The sequence below is a fragment of the Liolophura sinensis genome, unplaced genomic scaffold (genome assembly GCF_032854445.1).
Source record: "Liolophura sinensis isolate JHLJ2023 unplaced genomic scaffold, CUHK_Ljap_v2 scaffold_26, whole genome shotgun sequence".
Taxonomy (NCBI): domain Eukaryota; kingdom Metazoa; phylum Mollusca; class Polyplacophora; order Chitonida; family Chitonidae; genus Liolophura; species Liolophura sinensis.
Window position 1 is genome coordinate 226,261 of NW_027017965.1, and position 6,399 is coordinate 232,659.

Genomic DNA, 6,399 nt, shown 5'->3' on the forward strand with positions numbered 1-6,399 from the left:
ATAGGACGTAAACTCACAAAATTTAAGCCAATAAATAGGAAGGAGAAAGAAAATTGCGCGACATCTGGTAGCTGGTTACAGGTGTAACCTTTCGAAATGTTTTTTTTTTCTTTTTTAGCCCGTCCACATTGTTTAAGCTTTTGTGAGGGCCCCTTCCGGGTTATAAACTTACAAGTGTTGTTATGATCACAGCAAAGAGGCCAGAGGTTGGAATTCATCTGTAACTAGTTTGGTAGCGGCTTTTAAGTAGTCATGCAAGGTACGGTAGGTGATAAACTAAGGACGATTGTCTGTACAGCAAAATTGTCATTATGAATGTTCAATAATCATTCGGACCGAAATGAATAACATAGCTGTTTATCATTATTGTAGGGCATATTAGTTATCATGTGATTACGATTGTTGACGTTTTTTCCTTCACGGTTTGTGAATTTCCGAAAATGGCAAATTCTCCAACAACTAGCTGCACCTGTGTGGCTCAACCTATCGGACGATGTAGGCCTACGTACCAAGCAGTATTGACTTGGTTGGTACATTAGCACATTGTTATATCAGGTGTCAGCTTCACTCGTGGCGCTACTCAACAACAAGCCAGGTGTAAATACAAACTCGACTTCCTCTTTTCTCCACCTTTCAACATACGTGTAGGTGATTTGAAAGCGTCAACAATCTATACATTACTGAACATGCACTTGCTGGCCTTAGTAATCAACTTTCAGACTGAAATGTTTGAGTTGAGGAAGCCTTATTTTTAAGACCATTTTTAGTCTTAAGACGTCGGGGAAGCTTATTTATACTCTTTTAAACATACCGTACCATGATATATGCTAAACTTACTACTGAGTACAAGAAACGTTACCTCTAGACCAGTGAAGTCTAATAACTTGCAATTAACAAGATTCTTTTTTTTTTTAACTTTTTCCAGGTGTTATATATCACATTGTCGTCGTTGCTCTGGCTTTACTCACTGTATGCAGTTCTTTATATTACCTCTCATGATGTTTGTCAAATACGATGTCAATGACAGGAAGTTTATATTGGACACTTATATCCCTCCACCCATAAACCAATACGACGTTGTATATATTATTCACACAAACCCTTGTGTTGATATCTAACACAACAACTTGGGCAGTTTTCGTTCAACACAGAAATGTGTTACCCCAACATAAACATGTGTTAAATAAATGTCAAGTACACATGTCTGTGTATCAAAATAATAAAACACAAACTTGTATTGAACTAAAATGAGATAATTTATGCATAGCTTAAGCTATCGAGTCGAGACAATTAACTCGTGTCAACTTGAAGCTATACTACATTTTCACGGATCAGCTTATGTGTGTGTGTGTGTGTGACACGCTGACTACCTCTAAGTCTTTTAATTGCCGTGAGAATTACCAGGTATTTACCTTTTGTAAAGTTCTTGCATTAAAGGAAAAGACCTGTAAAAATCGACACAGGCATCATTTAAGAGGCCACTTAAAACTATGAATATGGATACTTTCATTTATTTTTTTTTTTAGATTTTTGTGAAGAGGATTAAAGGCGCTCAAACGTTTGAATTCTAAGGTGGGCTTCATGGAGTCTGGGAACTCTGACGTCACGTGAAGTTTTTCCAGCTATGATCACGACACATTGAATGCTGGAATAAATATACCCATGACTAAAAGATTGCTGAAATAATGTTCTCAAAACTTCCTTCCCTCTGTTCAACATCAGGTTAAACAGAAGATGTGACATCAGAGTTCCTAGATAGTTTCAGTATGGCTCATAAAACCCTCAAATATTTGAATGCCTTCGAAATCTAAAAAATATACAATCTAAAAAAAATGAATGAAAGTATTTTTACGCATAGTTTTCAGTTGCCTGTCCGATGAACTTTACTTCATATTTTAGCTTTCTTTCACTTTAATGCAAATTATAATGCTCTTTACAGGAAGATGGTTTAAAACCAAACTATAAAAGAAGACGCGAGAACTTCGACGTCACCGATGCCCAACAAAATTATAATAAAGGCCCATAGTGACATTCTAAGAATTACAGTATTAAATTACTTTTGTGTTTAAGAAGATAAGAAAACTAAGTGCGGATACTTTAGGTACAGTTTTCAGTGTCATATCTTATGTTTAATGGGTAAAAAGAGGGGGATTGGTCGTTGCGAAAAAACACACTAAGGTACTACAGACCATCGAAGGTAGGTTTGTGGTTTTACGGATACAGATCATTAATAGGCCTTCTTGTATTTTGGCTAGCAGAAAACGCAAAATTTCTTTAAAATCTGATGACAATGATTTATGTTTTCATTTTTGACAACTGTTTAGTTACTACTCTACGCGTTGGGGAAATGATAATTCCAGGGAATTTTAACAGTCATACACGCTGTCTGCCATTGCAGACAGACTTCCAGGCGACTTTTTCTGCTTTATAATGCAAGTCATACACATAAAAGTTTTAATAGTATTGTTGTTACTGGAGTGTCCAGAACAATGAAGTTAGATATAATTTTACCGCTGTACAAGGCTGGCGATGTTTACAATATTTACACTCCATTGATCAATATACGACTTATGGACAGCGAAACATATACCATATTTCGAAGGAGTTAAGACATGGTTACATCTACCTGCGACAACCTACGTTAAAAGTGCGCACTGGAAAACTCAAAGATAAGATCTGTATAGCATTCATATATTTTAAGAAGGTGCTTGACCTGGTAAATCAACAAAAATAATAGTTTTGATTTCAAATTATGGCTTTAAACTTAAGACTTATCTCTTTAAAGGTGTTATAACTTAGACAGAACTTGTGTCAGTGGTGGAACAAGGAGCTTTGTATTAAGTTCCGATTAAATCTGGCTATATCCATCGCAGGCAAAAATTGTGCTCATTTGTTCCAAGATTGCCCGCAGCAGATTATCCTACTATATTTTGAAGACGTTTCTTTGTTTTCTTTATCACCAACTCTAAAGTCTACATTCCCAGATAGATACAACGTTTTCTTGTTGTCAAAAGTGGAGAAATGCACAAAAGGGAAACATTCTTATCTTTAGAAAGGCCAACTATGGATAAGGTACATGGTGACATCCATGTATACTAGTATATGGTAATGGAAATATGGAGGCCGTGTCGTCATAAAAAGACCACTTCGTGATAATTTCTACACAAATTAATAAGACAAGACTAGCATATGTATGTACAAATCGATAAAGTGCCCCACGGGAATTTTAAATAGCATAACATTTTGTTTTTGTGATGTAGCGCAATCGCAGAGGAATCGAGCATGAACAGGTCTTGAACTCACCGCGATGCACTGGTGAGAGGCTCCTGGGTCATTGCACCGCGCTGGCACGCTAACCACCTCGGTCACGGAAGCCTCAAGTGACTAAGTAGAAAAGGCCTCCTATTAACAAAGCAACTGAATGGGCACCGGTGCCGAAAGTTTTTACCAAAAATTGGACAGGCGCAAAACACAATCAATTCTTTTTCTATTATTTTAGAATGACCCAAATAATTACTTTTCACAAATCATCGGCCTCGTCTGTGCACGTGTTACTGCTCAAAATGGCCGATAAACATTTGCAAAATTTATAGCGCGAGTTGCTTTATAACTTTATCAAAACTTAGAATCATTTTTAACACTATCAATAGTACAGGTACGAGTCTGACATTTTCTGAAAGCAGTAATTTGAGCACTTCGTGATTAATACACACCGCTAGACAATATTTGATTTTAGTAACTGTGGATATTTTGTCAAAAATCTGCCTCGTTAACCTGATAAGTGAGTATTTCATTGAATTGGAGATTTTGCCCCAGGGTTGGTCTATGCATGGGCGGCTTTATTCCTAAGCTTCAAAACGTGAATACAAACAATGTGAATAATTAAGCCCCTCTATACACAGAGCTCTGGTTCACCATCTAGGTAAACATTTCACTGGTTATTTATTTGTTTATTTCATTGGTTATTAAGTTATTCAAGTTAATCCCTATGTTATATTAAATAATAGATTATTGCTGTGGATCCGAGAAAATATCATTGTTTTCAGCCTAGTTATAGGTTATGGTGGACGCTCTTTTCTATAAAGTTTTATGGGAAACAGGGAGGTACTACAGTTCATCGTGAACTGGGGCGTTTTCTATGTATAGTGTCTACAAAAATAAGAGTCACTAAATATTTTTTAAACTACTGAATTCAGAAAACTGTATTTTGAAAAATAAAAGGATTGATCTCACAGAAAATGCAACCGGTCTGCATAAGGAAAATACGCATTGGAAACATGGGGGTTAAAGTACATATTAAATCTGCAACCTGTTATAACCTATCTTTAATTTTACTTCAATACAAACAAGCTATTCATGGTGAGATACAAAACATATCAAAATGTATTTCTAAACGGTAGAAATTTAACAAATTCTTTTTTTCAATACAAAAGTATTTACGTAAAAGATTCATTTTCAACTGAGAAATTAATCCAGGGCTTCGTTCGTTGGATTAGAAATAGGGAAAGCAGATTACGCGAAGAAATAAATGTTGGAGAATGTGTATATGCATGTTGTGGAAATTTTCTGTATACATATACCTTATACTCGGGCTTGGCTAAGTCATATCACACAAACTCGCACCCTGGTCAAATAGTACCCAAAATGCATTGGATTCGTACCCAATGGATTGCAGTCGCACGCAGTGCTATAATGTAAACTGAATGCACAATTCTGAGTATTAATTTCATGAGCTATAGCGCACTTATTTCTTTCTTAATTTACATTGCTGTGAAAATAATTCATTTTATTATTCACCCCAAAGGAACATCTGGAAATTGCATCTTGAAAATGGTAGTGAAAATAATGGAAAATACTTACGGCATTGCAGGTCCTTTCGAAGGTCAGACACAGTTCGCGCAGAAGCTATTAGACATGGAATTAATGTTGTTTGTCTTGTCGTTGAAACGTGTAGTGGAGTAGTCCTGGGACCAAACAGAGGCCATATAGCTCGTGTGGTGATGCGTGACCCCACATTCGCTACTGTGTTTTCATAAGAGCCCTGTTACTCTCGTTCAGCCAACCCAACTGGTTACAGTTCAATGGCGGTGAGCTGCTGGGACCTTGCAAAACATGCACGGGACTCACCTGTTTGAAAAGACGGCTAAAACCCTTCTCCGTAGGGTTCACGAATGGGCAGTGTGATGTTTGACATGCATGGGTTGAGGGTGGGGATGTAGGAGGGAGGGGGCGGGGCTAAATATGTTACCAGAACGGCAAGTTCGTCTCAGTGAATTAGCACTAGGTAAAAGAGCGGTGGAAATCCGTCCTGCGACAAGAAGGCTCATTAAATGCACTGTAAGGATTCTGTCGTCGTCATATTACTGAAAACGTGTTAAGTACAACGTTAAGCCCTAAGCACTCACCCTCTCACTCACACGTGCGGGTGCATTATATGTGACATAAAAATCTGCTTGTGATTCAAAGTGATTATGAGCCTGGGATGGTAGAAGAGGGGTGGGGAGGGAACGTGCATGTGTATTGTAGTGGCTATAGGCCTGCATTGCAAAGGGCATGTCCGTCCCGAGTCCGATAACTTAATTCAAAGAAGATAACATTTCATCGGTTTGTTTATAGTGTTCATGTACTACTTTCCCGCAATATAAGAATGCTGTTTTTAAAGGCGGATCATCAGGTGCAGGAGATCGAAACCCTTGGTGTTAATTTTGGAGTGACATAAGCAGCAGAACTATAATAACATGCCAACCATGTTGGCTGATGAACCATGATAATATGGAGGGTGTAATTGGAGGATGTGATGATATCACCGCACATGTTGGCTGCCCGGCTCTGATAAAACCATAATGATTCTTTCTAATGATCCATGATAATTCATCAACGATGTTGGCTGATGAGCCATGATAGTGCCGAGATGTGACATAAGCAGAAGATCCATGATAATATCGCCGCACATGTTGGCCTATGAGCAATGATAATATGGAGGATGTAATTGGAGGCTGTGATAGTATCGCTGCACATGTTGGCTGATGGGCTCTGATAAAACCGTAATGATTTTGGCTGATGAGCCGTGATAATATGGAGGATGTAACAGGAGGCTGTGATGATATCGCCGTACATGTTGGCTGGTTTTAGGATTTTTCCTGATGAGCCTTGATAATCTCGAGGATGTAACAAGAGGCTGTGATAATGTAGCCCTCATGTTGGCCGATGAGCGATGATAATATGGAGGATGTAACTGGAGACAGTGATAATATCGCCGCACATGTTGGCCTATGAGCAATGATAATATGGAGGATGTAATTGGAGGCTGTGATAATATCGCCGCACATGCTGGTTGCCGCTCTCTGATAAAACCGTAATGATTTTGGCTGATGAGGCGTGATAATATGGAGGGTGCAA